The sequence below is a fragment of the Stegodyphus dumicola genome, chromosome X1 (genome assembly GCF_044657685.1).
Source record: "Stegodyphus dumicola isolate Sdum_Otavi_A_Nest chromosome X1, ASM4465768v1".
NCBI classification, from domain to species: domain Eukaryota; kingdom Metazoa; phylum Arthropoda; class Arachnida; order Araneae; family Eresidae; genus Stegodyphus; species Stegodyphus dumicola.
In genome coordinates this window covers 106,169,780-106,184,654 of record NC_140780.1, presented here as the reverse complement: position 1 = coordinate 106,184,654, position 14,875 = coordinate 106,169,780, and the positions used below count along the sequence as shown (strand labels likewise).

Here is a 14,875-nt window from a genome sequence, read left to right as displayed (position 1 = left end):
AAAAAATATTCTGAAAGGGGAACTGCATTTTTTTAATCCAAGGATATTCTCTGTATTCGGACGAATTTTATTGTGTACACGTGAATTAATGTTATAACAAAGTATGAAATGATATAAGTTGAGAAAAGGTTTTTAAAAAGGTAATTTTAATTTTTTTCAAAAAGAGACATAATTCATTTCCAAAATATTTTACAACTGCTGTGCTGCAATAAAATGTAATAGAGAATATTCTTTGTATTTTTATTGTATATAAAGGATTTAGTATTATTACGTATGTGTGAGTGTGTGCGTATGCCTGCCTGAAAGTAAATATTTCAGTTATGTACATTAAAAGGTATAAGAAAATAATTAAGCTTATGTAACAGTTAATTGCGAAAGAAAAATTAGAGCCATAAATCTCTCTTAATATAAAGAGATATTTTTTTAAAATTGACATTAAATTCCATTATCTATTAGAAAATAATTATAGCAAATCATCTATTGACGACATCTCAAAGAGAAACCTGTATTTTTGAGAACATAAACATTCTAAGAGAGACCTTATCAGGACTGGTGTTCCTCTTTACTTGCTTTGGAAATATGAACTGTCCTGACTCGGAACAGGGAGCTTACTCAAGCTATGTTCAATAATTTGTGAAGTAGACAATACACACAGGAAGGGTATACAAAACCCTTTATTTTTCTATCTTTACAGCGATTTCCGGAACTTCGGAATACAGAGACCAACCACTTGTGGTCTGAACGTAAGAATATAAAAATATTAACTAAAACTCTAACTAAACTAACTTTGGATTAATATACAAGTGCTTAACTTTAAGATTGGCCGTTATTAAAAAAAAATCCGTATGTAGTACAGAGAGCTGCTAAAACTACGATACGTTTGAATTTATCAAGAGAACTAAACCTCTGGCCTTGAAGGCAAGCAACAAACGAGTAAAAACTACTATGGCCAGCGGCCTGCTTCTAATACTCCTTCCTCCTCTTGCTTGGCAAAAAGCCACAACTTAAGTACTTGGCGTTAGCAAGACAAATTTGCATAAATAAGTTAAAGCTTTTAATTCTGGCCGGAAGTAGAAAATAAGAAGTGATAGTAAAGATTTAAAACAAAATAAACGTTAGTAAAACTTAGGATCCTTACAACCTGTATTTTTGAGAACATAAACAAACATTGGTAGTGAATATCTTTTTAAGACTACCACATGTAAAATCCTCTAAAAGCATGAATGGTTAAAGAAAACCCATTATTTTTAATAAAAAATTTAACATTAATCTTAATTATACATTTTTTTTTTTTTTTTGTGCCGTGTGTCAAAATAGTGATACTGTGGTTCTGTAGCTTTAGAAATGCGTGAAATTAAAAAATGGATATTATATAACAAAAATGTTATTATATTCAGAATGTTAAATGTTATTATACACCTTTTGAACACGTCTGAAATTCATTATTCTGCTCAGCATAATTTGTCTGCATAAAATATCAAATAGTATTAGAAATCAAAAGCTAAGTCAAAGTACAAACAGTAATCTCCTCTAAACCAACTTAATTGAAGTAAACAGGCGTTCGGCCTTATCGTAAAGTGAACACCTGTTTTTCGAGCAGCAGATGAAACGGGGAAGAGGGAACTGATGGGGGGAAGACAGCAGACGAAACGACATTTTTTCGAGCCGCGGATAAAACGAGAAAGGACGAAAGAATACTAAGCCAATAAGACGAGGTCTGGTATTTTATTTAATTATTTAACTATTCATCATAACTATAAGAATTAATTACATTTTTAATTGTCTTTACATTTTTACTGAATTTTAATTATAAGTATTTTGTATTTCAGTTGATAATTATTATGTTACTTTAATTATTCATTATTTTAATCACTTTTTTATTATTTTAATTATTAAGTATTTTAATAACTAATTTTTAGTCCAAAGGGGTAATTTATTCAGAAGAACTATCAATTTCGTTTTGGCATTTTGCATTGATTCACTGTAAGCGTTGTTTCCTTTTTCAAATTGTTGCCACCAAATATTATCGCCCAGTATTGTATTTAAAGAAATTAAATAATGAAGAATAAATGTATGTATGTTTCTTGCACTGTGATAAAACAACGGTACCTAGAGCCATCAAATTTTGAATAACGTGATCTTCCTGCGAATATGGGCATCTGGACGCCCAAATTTGAAATTTGGAATTTGTTTTATTATTGGTTTCATATTTTGTAAAAGTTAACGAATTTTTGAGAAACAAACTCACGGATTTCAAAGCGAGCAATGGCAACGTTTACAGAAAAAACATTTTTATTATCAGCGCGCGAGACTGTGTATCGGAAATTCTAAAGATATGCTCATTTTAAAATCATTTTGCGATATTGCTCTTGAACTGAATTTTATGATTTAAGTGCGAAGTACATGATATTTAATAAATAAATGTAAAACACAAAATGTTAAAAAAACACCCCTTTGGACGTAATTTAAAATCTAAAACCTTTCAGATTATTATTTAAAAATTTTTTTTATTATTTTAATTACTAATTATATTATCATTGTAATATTTATTTTATTTCTTTCTTTATTTTCTATTTTTATTTTATTTTTTCCTACTTTCCTGACGGCCTTCCGTAGGGCTCCGCTCTTCGTATTTTAGAGGGCCCACCAGCGGCCGAGCGGTAAGTCGTTGAACACTGGTAGTTCGGTCCGAGGTTCGAATTCCGAACGGGCTGGCTGCATGGGTGTTTTCGTGGTTTTCCCCATGTGTAACGTGTATACGAGCCAGTTCCCCATAGAAAGTCCTCCCCGAAGGCATCCCTCCCCTTAGGCAGATAGCCCTCGAGGCTTTACCGTAATTAAATAACCTAACCTAACCTTCGGATTTTAGAACACTGTACCACAAAATAATAGCCAAAACAAAGTGAATTCTTTTTACCCAAAAATGCGACGCAAAAGTCCTTGTCGTAGCACTGCTCAGTTCCCGCGTGGTTCAGCCGCTCACGTGATTTAGTGCCAGGCTACGCTTTATACTATACTGGATTTTACCGAAAGTAACGAGTAACGATACAATAATAATAATAACCGTCATTATCTAAAGTGGTGCCAGACACCAGGGTACCTGGGTATTACTAACCCTACCCCTCATCGAATAAATTATAGTATAGTTTCGAATATATGTGAATTATAACTGAATGCATTAACGAACATATCTTAAAATGTTGTGGATATACATAATTATCAGGTAATGGTACATAATTTTTTAACAGCATATCTCCTAACGGCAACTTAAAGCAATAATCTGGATAGAAAGCCAGTTAAGCACAGAAGCTGTCGAGTGGTAGAGCTGGAAAGAGAACATAGACAAACATGGCAAAACAAAAGAGGTAAGTGCGCTACTTTGGTACCGCTAAACTGACAACATGCATGATACTAAAAAATAATATATAATACAATAACAGTAAAGAAATTTGTAGATTATATATGAATAATAATAATTAGTCATTACACACAGAAATTAAGGTAGGTTAACACACATAATGGCCCGCAGGCGCTTAATATTCATAGGATTATTTACATCATAGTTATACTTAGTTATCGCAGGATTGCCAATAGCCTCCTGCTTGTCATAAAAATTCCGCGATAGGCGGCTGTAATAATCCTTGAGCTCCTCAAGTTTTAGCTCCTTGTGGAGCTGTCTATTCCTAACATACCAGGGGGCATTGCAAATTTGTCTAATTGCCCCATTCTGGGCTGCTTGCAGTCTTTTTCTAAATGATTTACAGGAGTATGCCCATACCGGGCAGGCATAACTCAGAATGGGGCGTAACATAGATTTGTTTTTAAATGAGCAACTTGTTATCTATAGATAGAACGCTGATACAATAATAACGAGAACTGGTTTATTGAGTAACGAATACGTACGGGTACACAATTTCTCGTTACATTTACAGAACTAGTGTTAAATCCTCGAACGCGCAGGGAGGTCACGTGGTGGTGACTTTATGCGTAACCCAACGTCACTACGAAGCTCCGCCCAGTCAAAGAACGTCTATGCATATTCTTTGGCCCAGCATCAACAACAACGTTGGTCGATGTAAACAATGTTGATTCGGAAATATGAAATATGTCCTCTTCGATATCTGTGAATTTGTACGGCTGAACGATTTCAAGCATTCTACAACTGAATGGCTTGGTTATGTTTCTCCGTACGAGAGACTGGGTTCTTATACAAGAGACAAATCTTAAATTGCAAAAGAATAATTAGTCATAATTTTTTAGATTGGTGTAATATAGAAAATTAGTGTACGTAAAAAATCTTCGGGAAGATATTCTAGTATCAGACATTTTTAATCTTATTTTTACATGATACAATTGCTTTGTAAAGTTCACTGATTAAGCCAAACTTAGCCTAGTCTATAAATTTTCTCTTTCAAAGAATATTCAGAATAAAACTGGGATTATGGTAACCTCACAGTAAGATTAATAATTTAACTAAAAAATGGACTGTATTTGAAAAAATGTATATACAGTTAAGACCCCGCTTAACTCTGTTTCGTTTAGCGCTGTTTCGGTTTAATGCTCTTTTATTTGAATTCTGGAATTCCACGAAATTGCACGCAGCTTTAGGCTTCCCGATATCCGAAGCAGTTTATCTGTGTTTCTTCTTTCCTGCGGTGTTATACGAATATATTTTTATCGTTTCAAACATTTGTTAACGTTATTGTAAGTATAAATTGATGTAATATAACGATTGATATAGTGACAAATATTATGATTGTTAGGTTTTATCATGGGTGATAATAAAAAACACGAAAATAAAGCAACAAGAAAAAACATTTCACGAGAAACTAAAATGCAAGTGATTAGAAGATTAGATACTGGTGAACGTCAATCTCAGATTGGTGCTGCATTGAATTTGGCAACTTCAACAATAAGAACTATTCTTAAGAATAAAGAAAAAATACTGTCATCGGCAACTGCAACTACGACAAGCTCTACAACTAGAATTACCCGTTCTAGAAATAATACAGTAGAGGAAATGGAAAAACGACATTCTGTATAGATTGACAACGAAATTAAACGCAATATGCCATTAAACCAATCTATTATAACGGAAAAAGCAAGAAAAAGTTTTAATCACATTCAGGTTGAGGCAAGTGACACAAGTGAAACTTTCGTTGCTATTCGAGAATGGCTTAGTAGATTTAAACATCGAAATAGGCTTCATAACATACATATTACAGGAAAAGCAGCAAGTGGTGATGCGAAAGCGGTGGCTGAATTCCCATCGACATTAAAAACAATAATTGAACGAGGAAACTACCCTCCAGAATTGGTTTTTAATGTTTATGAAACAGGCCTATTTTGGAAAAGAATGCCGAAACGAAGATTTCTATCCCGTGAAGAAAAACATGCACCAGGATTTAAAGCTGCAAAAGATCGCTTAACACTTCTACTGGGTGGTAATGTAAGCGGAGTTTTTAAATTAAAACCACTACTTGTTTACCATTACAAAAAACCCAAGAGCGATGAAAGGGATATCCAAATCAACTTTACCTGTACTTTGGGAGTCTAATAAAAAATCATGGATAACTATGAAAATTTTCCAGAATTGGGTCACTGAATATTTTTGCCCGTCCGTTAAACGCTATTGCGAAATTAAAAAACTTGAATCAAGAGCACTACTTTTAATTGATAATGCTCCAAGCCATCCAACGAATTTATCTGACTTAATAACATGCATTCCAGTCGAAGTGGTTTTCTTGCCGCCTAATACAACTGCCTTAACCAATGGATCAAGGCATTATATCAAATTTTAAGGCTTATTACTTGTGGCGAACATTTAGACAGATGTTTGAAAAAACAGACAGAGAAGGGAAACAATCAACAAGAGAGTTTTGGGAAAACTACAGTATCATGAATGCTGTAGAAAACATAAATCTTTCTTGGAATGAGGTAACAGAAAAATGCTTGAAAGGGGTGTGGATGAACATTTGGCCCGATCTAAGCAAGGGCGGTGACTCTGGACACTCTGTCGAATATGAATGAAATAGTAGATCATTATCATATTTGGCTAACAAGAAGCTCACAAGTGTTAAAAATAATCACGCACAATGTTCTTATTAAAAATTTTATGCTCATTTTTCTCTAATAAGTATCTTTTAAAAGTGTTAGTATACTTTTATCATGCATCTTAATAATACAAGCGAAACTGAAGAAGTTAATAAATATCCAGAGCTTAAATTGCGCTGGAGCCCGGCTCCGGTACTTCCCAGTTTTGGAGATAAATTATAATTTCAACCGGAGCTCACCGGAGCCCTAAATAAAAGGGCTCCGGCACTTCTTTTATATAAGTGAACCACAATTTTAGCACATACATTTTCTTTTAATAGTAAACATGCCTTAAAAATCAATTCTAACTTCTGAATGCAGGCCTATCTTTCCCTCGCACTCAAGCCTTCTTCACAGATTGAGACTTTTAAGGAAAAAAAAACATGTTAAAAATCCCTCCCCCCAATCCTATGTCAAAGGCTTAATCTCCAGGATATGCAATGAAGTTATGAGAACGGGTAAATTTTGTATTCCTCAAAGAAGTAAAAGTGATACCCTGGCTGTGCACGTTCCACGCTTATGCTTTCTTACTGCAGAGCTCCCGTAGACGTTCTGAATGATCAGAGTCGTAGCTAGGGTTTTCAGCGCCCAGGGACAACTGAAGATTTCGCGCCCCCTACTGCTTGCCAAGGATGGAAAACATTTAATTCTAAAATGTCGTAACATCAGTTTGGTGCCCCTTGGATTCTGCGCCCGGGGACAGATGCCCCCCTTGTTCCCCTCTAGTTACGCCCCTGTGAATGATGTAACCAAACAAGATAACTACTGCTGTCACTTGTACAGAGAAGTCTTATATTTATTCTCATGTTGAATCCATGAAAAGTATTCAGGAAAAATTTCTGCTTAACGGCTAGAATGATATCGATAGGATCGCGATCAGAAAGTCTTGAACTATTCCCTCTTTATTTTCAAAGCTACACTTTTCCGTTAAATTTCTTTCCATATCCTCATACTGTTTCTAGAATTCGTACTATTCTCCTTAGCGGAGATTTAATCGTTTTATCCTTTCTCCTTGTTGTGCTGCAAAGAAAGAGTGTTACTTGTCATCCCTTGGAATAGTACATTATACGTATAATCAGGGCTTAAACTCAGACGGAGATCGGCTGAGCTGCTTCGTAGCATCCAAGTGGAATTGTAATTTCAGTCGATGCCCCATATAAGACAAGGTCCGATACTTTTTTTTTCTTTTTAACTATTTAAAATTAATTTAATAATTTATTCGATTTCTCTTTATCTCTTTACATTTTTCTTAATTTAAACTCATTATTTAATCAATTAATTAAATTAATTAATATTAATCTTAATTTAAATTTATTATTTAATTATTTTAATTTTTAGCTATTTTATTTATTTATTTTTTCTTTCCTTCCTCACAGTCTTCCATAGGGCCCCGGCACTTCTAATTTTATAAATTAAGCCCTGTAAATATCAGATTTTATATGGGGTGCTCAACACACTTTTGTTTTGCAGCGTTGCCTGAGTTATACTTTTATGGAACGTCGTATTCCTGAATATAAAATAAAGTGGATATCAATCGTATAGGGTGCATCTATATGAAAGACAAATTAAATGCAGATTCTGCCAAATTGGGAAATAATATTTAGAAGTGCCAGGAATGCGTTTTTTTCTACATATATCAACCATTCAACTTAATCTTTACCAGCAGTATTTCTGTCATTGAACTTGATTTAGTATTGAACTATTATTTTAATTCTCAGGTGGCTACAGTGAATTTAATGCAAAGATGAAAGCCGTAGATGAATTTGAAATCAAAGTCAATTCCAGTGAGACTTATCGTAACATTACGGACCTCCTTGACGACAAAAAGATTAAATTACATTCATATCAGCTTGCTGAAGACAAAAACATCAAAGTCGTCATTCATAGCCTTCCGATTGACACCCCAGTTACGGATATCCAAGATGCTCTCATTGCAGAAGGATACGCTGTTAAAAAGGTTGTACAAATGTCTCGCCGAAAAGGTCCTGAAATTGCCCCCATGCCTCTATTCCTGATCTTGCTAGAAAGGAATGAGAAAACCAAAGACATTTTTAATAATCTAAAGTATCTTATGAGGCTAAAGATAACAGTTGAAAGATACAGAGGTAGGCGCGGTATCACGCAGTGCTTCCGATGCCAAGACTTTTACCACGCTCAAAGTCAATGCCGTCACGCACCACGGTGTGTCAAATGTGGTCAGGGGCATGAGTCTCGTGACTGCACCAAACCCAAGGATGTGCCACCAAAGTGCTGTCATTGCGGACTTCCTCATACTGCCAGTTTTAAAGGTTGTTCGTTCTACCCCAAGCCTCGCTCATCCTTTGTGCAAAAAGGCATATCATATGCAGATAGAGTAGTCAACAATAGTAATGCTACTCCCCCACAGATGGCGCCACAAGCAACCTTCTCACAACTCAGTGAGCTTCAAGCAAAGCTCGACGAAGCTAATGCGGTAATTCAAAAGCTCACAACAGCCATCTCTATGTTTGCTGATGTAGCGAAGGCAATTCCTACCGCCTCTATGATAGAGGACATAGTCAGGCCAGCTTCCCCCAACCATGGATAATCCCACCTCCCGGCAAAGTTTTCCTGTTAAGATCCTGCTCTGGAACGCGCAGAACGTTACCTCCAAGATACCGGAACTTCATGAATTCATCCAGCAAAATGACGTAGACATCTGCTTAATTACAGAAACCCATGCTAACCCTTCGCACTCCTTAAGGATAGCCAATTATTTCAGCTACCGTAGTGACAGACTCCACCACCGTGGTGGCGGAGTGCTCATTTATGTTAAAAACACATTTGATTCATATCTGAAAAGTGCAGAAAATTGTGATGGAATGGAAAGTGTTAAAGTGATGGTGAATCTACCCAACATTGGGGATGTCACTTTCTGTGCGGTGTATAACCGCCCTGGGAACAAGCTCAGTGCTGAAATTCTGGATAGACTTATTAACTCAGACTCCCCCACCTTTCTAGGTGGCGATTTAAACGCCAAGCATCTCGACTGGGGATGCCGCAACTCGAATTATAATGGACGCATAGTGCATGATTTTGTGTGTAATTACCCTGTCTTTCTGCATGTGCCGGATGAGCCTACCTATAGGCCAAATATACTCAACCATCGGCCTGACATTCTGGATATTTTTATTACGACGTTCAATATTCCTATGGCTATTACGGTAACATGTGACATGTCTTCTGATCATGTACCTGTGCTTGCTTACCTTGGAGTGGAAAATGCTAAGAACCTACCGCCAATTAAGCATACTGATTGGAATCTTTATCATAATACTTTGATGACCACTGATTTTAATTGTGACTCGTTACAAAGCACTTCGGATATTGAACGTGCTATAACAGACTTTACTTCGTACCTGCATTCTGCTAAGTCCCTAGCTACGACTGAGGTTGACCGTGTCAGACATGAGCACACGCTTCCTGCCAATATTCGCGAAATAATCTGCTTTCGAAATCATCTCCGAAAGGAATTTAATCTCACCTGGGATCCTGCTATCAAAACTCAAATTAACAGGCTTAATAGGAAAATCAAGCAAAAGATTCAGGACCATCGTTCTAGCTTATGGCAGGATAAGATGGAAAAGATCAACAACGAACCTGGCGCCATACAAGGACACTAAAACGCCCCTGCTCTGCCAGAAAACCGCTTAAATGCGATAACGGATTTGCTTACTCCGATCAAGACAAAGCGGAACTTTTTGCGGAACACCTTTCTAAACAGTTCATTCCAAATTCCTTCCCCTCAGATCATAGTTCGGACATTCAAGTTCATTACCTTAACGATCAATGGCTGCACTCCCCTTCTACGGAACCTTCTATCAAACTAACCACGCCGCACGAAGTGCAGAACATTATTAAGGGACTTAAATTAAAGAAAGCTCCAGGAAAGGACAAGATCACGAACCAGATGCTGAGAAACATGCCTTTTAAGACCGTATGCAAATTAACAGGCATTCTCAATGCATGTTTGTATCAAAATTATTTCCCGCTTTTCTGGAAGCAAGCAAGCATCCTGATGATTCCTAAGCCAGGGAAAACACAGGATTACCCGGCAAACTTTAGACCCATCAGCCTGCTGTCCTCCATAAGCAAGATTCTGGAACGCATTATTTATCTCAGAATGCAAGAAAACTTGGACTTTCTCGTTGATCACCAGCACGGTTTCCGGAAAGGACTTTCGACCACAACGCAGTTAGTCAGGCTCACGGAGTTCATCGGCGCGGCTATGCACAACAGAATGAGTGTTGCTATCCTGATGCTAGACGTGGCAAAGGCTTTTGACCGCGTCTGGCATCCAGGGCTAATCTATAAGCTAATTCATCTCGGTTTCCCCAGAAATCTGATACTCATTATCAAGTCCTTCCTTGAAAATAGAACTTGCACCGTTGGAGTTGGAAATGCAACTTTATGTGTCAAAAATATTTACGCAGGTATTCCTCAAGGATCAATTTTAGGCCCGCTTTTTTACATCATCTATACCAACGATTTCCCTTGCTTTTCCGAGGATACAAATGTTCTCGCAGCCAGCTACGCTGATGATACAGCGATAGCCACCAAGTCTCTAAACCCAGAGTATGCCTTGTCAAGAATTCAGGCGAAAATCCCTGGTATTGAGGGGTGGTGCAGTCGCTGGAAAACGTGCATTCAGCCAGAAAAGTCCAAGATTCTACTCATTCGAAATCGCAGACAGAGGAAACGGGTCAGAACTGAGGTTAAACTTTTTGGCAAAATCATCCCTACAGTTGATAAAGCTAATTACCTGGGAGTTACCCTTAACAAGAACTACAATTGGAAGGATCATATGCTTAGAGTAAGCGGAAAAGCACACGGGATCATTTTCAGGCTTTTTCCTCTCCTAAAGAATGAAAACCTCACCCTCAGACTGAAAAAGAGGATTTATGAAACTGTCATCCGACCCATTCTCACGTATGCTTCCCCAGCCTGGGCAAACTACAAAGCAAACGAAATTAGCAAACTCCAAGTGCTTCAAAATAAGGTGCTAAGAATCATCACAAAAGCTCCTTACTATGTTCGGAATAGGACTCTCCACTCCGACTTGAAAATAGATACTATTCAGGACTACCTCAGCAGAATAAACAACAACTTTTTTAATAATATTATCAATGTGAATCCCGCTAATTTCACGGACATTCTTATCTACGAAATCCTGGCTGAAGACAAAAACCTCCGCCCATTTGCCGCCCACCTCTTGAGTTCAGAATTCTAAGTTCCAGTTTTCTGGTTTTCAAGCAGCATCAATCGGGGTCAGTTTCTGGGAGGGTGACCTCCCACGTGACTGGCTCCGACGAATGAACAGTTAGTATTCGGGCTATCCTACACAGGTCATCCGAAGTTTCTTTCTCCGGCTCCTGCTTGGCGGATTCCATCCAAGATGTAGCAGTACAGGAGCAAAGTGCTTCTTTTTCTCCTTTTCTCTCTCCAGCACACTTCTACCTCCACGAGAGAAAATTTCTTTCAGGTTTCTACTCTGTCAGGCCCCACATGGGATCACATCAGGAACTGGCAAGAGCAGGACTTTAATTTCCTGCTGAAAGCCAGTATAACCGCAAAGTTCCAAATTCTCAGGTATGCATCGATAGAATTAGTTTTAGTTAAAATGATTATTAGAAAGCAAGATGCTTGCTTGCAATGGTATATTGCTAAAGATATATAAGCATGCAGGAAAAAAAATTGTCTTAAAAGACATAAATTATATCTTAATAGACATAGCATAATCAACAAACCAATCTATAATATAATTTGCTATTTAACAATTTTCAGTGTTAAATAATTAAAATTTAGTTATTGAATATCTGAAAAATTTAGGTTTTTTTTTTTTTTATACTTTTATAACTTTGAACTTAAACTGACTCATAGTGCCGGACAAGAACTCAAAAAAAAAAAAAAAAAATCAAAATCAAAATCATAAGAATATATCATATATCATATCGAGCAATCGTATGGTGGTAGTACAAATTAAATTTTAGGTTCGCGTTGTGAGTAACCTATGCAAAAGGAAAATCAATAATCCAAATTCAATTAAAGCTTCATGTTTCTTAAAAGCCTACTGGCTCAAACAAATGGAGTGACATGACAGAACAAAGTAAGTTAACACACAAAATAAACAAGTGCAATTAAAATTCTAAATCAAACACATTTATTAAATTCTTGAATGTAATAATATTATTAGTAAATACTTGGGTAACTGATCAGTAATCCTACCACATACTTTACTATGAAAAGTAACACATAATGTCACACAAAATTACAGCTTTCAATAATAAAAACGTTTTTTTTTTTTTTTTTTTTTTTTTTTTTTTTTTTTTTTTTTTTTACAAATTAAGGTACAACATATTTTAATTCTCCAAATAAATGGTTCTCATTAATTAGAAACTAACATTTTCTGACTTACAAACTCAGTAGGTGAAACAAATTCTAATCCTTCTAAAACTGGCCTTAAATTATAAATCACTTCTCAATGTTACTAACTAGCTATATTTAATTTATATAATTAACGACAATGTAGATAAATTATTATTAACTGTTCCACCACGGCATTGGGAATAAGAAAAGAGAGAAAATAATCTTAAAATTTTCTCACTCACAGATGGAAGACAGTTTTTCCGAGTAGCAGGATCCTTAGTGTCCAATCCACAGGGAAATGAGCCAAGCCCATTTTTCCTTCTGTCCCAACCCTTTCGGAAGAGTCTAAAATTATTAGAAATCACGAGTGGAAACTACAGTCTAATAATTCTTCAAACAGCCAGGAATTGCTTTATCTGTCCATTAGATGGGAAGCAGTAGTCCAATTTAGAAGGATCTTTATTTCAATTCAATAACAGGTAGCTGAATATACACGATCACTTGCATCATCGAAGCGGCGAATCAACATTTTATGCTGAATATTTCGGTAAAAGGCTCTTGGAGATAAACCTGCGATTCGGGTGAAGAGTTGCTCGATATTTCGCACTAAAGTAGTAATCAGCTCTCAGTCAAATGCTCTTCGCATACATCTCGCACTAAAGTAGTAAGTTTGCGCTCATACATCTCGCACTAAAGTAGTAATCAGCTATCAGTCAAATGTTCCTTGCAGCTAGCGCACGTTTCTTTAGACATCTCGCAGGAAAATGTTCCTTGCATCTCTCACACAAAACTTTTAAACATCTCGCAGAAAAGAATGCATCCGCTAGAGCAAGTGGGAAAAACGCAACTCAAGCCTTCTTGCTCAGGAAGCCCGTAGCAGGGCAAAACGCTCCTCGATCTTTTCTTTCTCTCACATCGCGGCTGCTCAAAATTCACTTAAATCAAACTCCGCTACAATCATAATCGCAGCCCGCAGGTTCACGTCGCTCGCGAGAGCAAGACCCCCAAGGGGTCAAGTCCCCATTCTTTTCTCCTTTTTCTTTCTCTTAGCTCGAAAATCAGAATCAGAATGAATTATAACAAGGTGTAAGCACCGAAGTAAACTCTCCTCTCCGCCCCCCGAAAATTTCATTGGCTTACAAAACATCATAAAATTAAAATCACATCAATGCCAGAATTTTACTTTATCTAAACTGAGAAAATTACATCCCCATGAGGAATCAAACACCAGAAAATCGGACAATGGAGTCCAAAAAGCATCTGTACACTCAACGTGGGAAGTAAAGAGGACCCCCCAACTAACAAGCGGAAACTAAGCTATACGAGAATATAATTACCTAAGCTTACACCCCCCACACTGTCTTGAATTAAACGAAACTGCAACTATAACAAAGCTAAAGCAAGACAATTTTCGTTACAAACGCAATTAGTAAAAGGCGACAACACAACCCCGTACTGCCTCCATTGTTAGTAAAAAGGCCATAAACCAATAAACCAGATGTTCCCTTGCAACCGTCTCTCGCCTTTGTTACACTTTCTACTCAAGAATAACGAGTTAAATAAAGCCTTAACAACTTAGAAACTCTTTTTACTGGATTAAAATATACAATACAAATAAAAATACTAGAATAATGAAACTTAAAACAACTATTAATAATTAAAACTAGTTGGAAAGCCCGCCAGCTGAGCGAGCTGAAGCCCGCTATCTCAAGGATGGATGCCTTCGTGGTATAAGAAAGTTGGACCGAACTACCAGTGTTCAGCGGATTTGCGCAGGCTTCACCCGCTTTATTCTCGTATGCATCCAGAAGATACTGCATACACGATACATATGCGTAAAATCACCAAAACACCCATGCAGACAGCCCTTTCGCAGGTATTCGAAAGTTGGACTGAACTACCAGTGTTCAGCAGTTTTGCGCGGGCTGCGCTCGCTTTATTTAAGTATGCATCCAGAAGATACTGCATACATGACACGCATGGAGCCAGCCCGTTCGCCGGGATTCGAAAGTTGGAACGAAATACCAGTGTTCAGCGGTTTTGCGCCCGCTTAATTCACGTATGCATCCACAAGATACTTTATAAACGTTACACATGCGGAAAATCACGAAAACAGGCATGCAGGCAGCCCATTCGCTGGTATTCGAAAGCTTGACCAAACTACCAGTGTTCAGCGGTTTTGTGGGGGGTGCGTCTGCTTTATTCATATATGCATCCAGAAGATACTGCATACACGTTACACATGCGGAAAATCACGAGAACACCCATGGTGCCGGCCTGTTCGTCTGGATTCGAAAGTTGAACCGAATTATCAGTGTATTACTTCGCGGGCTGAGAACAAAATGTCATTTTAATCATGAATATTTATAAGGACTAATGTTTAATATTTATAAGAATT

The 14,875-nt window shown here is 37.0% G+C and overlaps 1 protein-coding gene across 1 annotated transcript in view; it reads left to right on the top strand.

The window, feature by feature from the left end:
• The first annotated feature begins 3,246 nt into the window (after positions 1 to 3,246).
• Positions 3,247 to 14,875, top strand: part of LOC118188463 (uncharacterized) — a 301,229-nt gene continuing 289,600 nt past the window's right edge. Inside the window, exon 1 of the mRNA XM_085806957.1 lies at positions 3,247 to 3,365. The gene's annotated coding sequence lies outside the window, so the exon portion shown is untranslated. The remainder of the gene's footprint in view (positions 3,366 to 14,875) is intronic.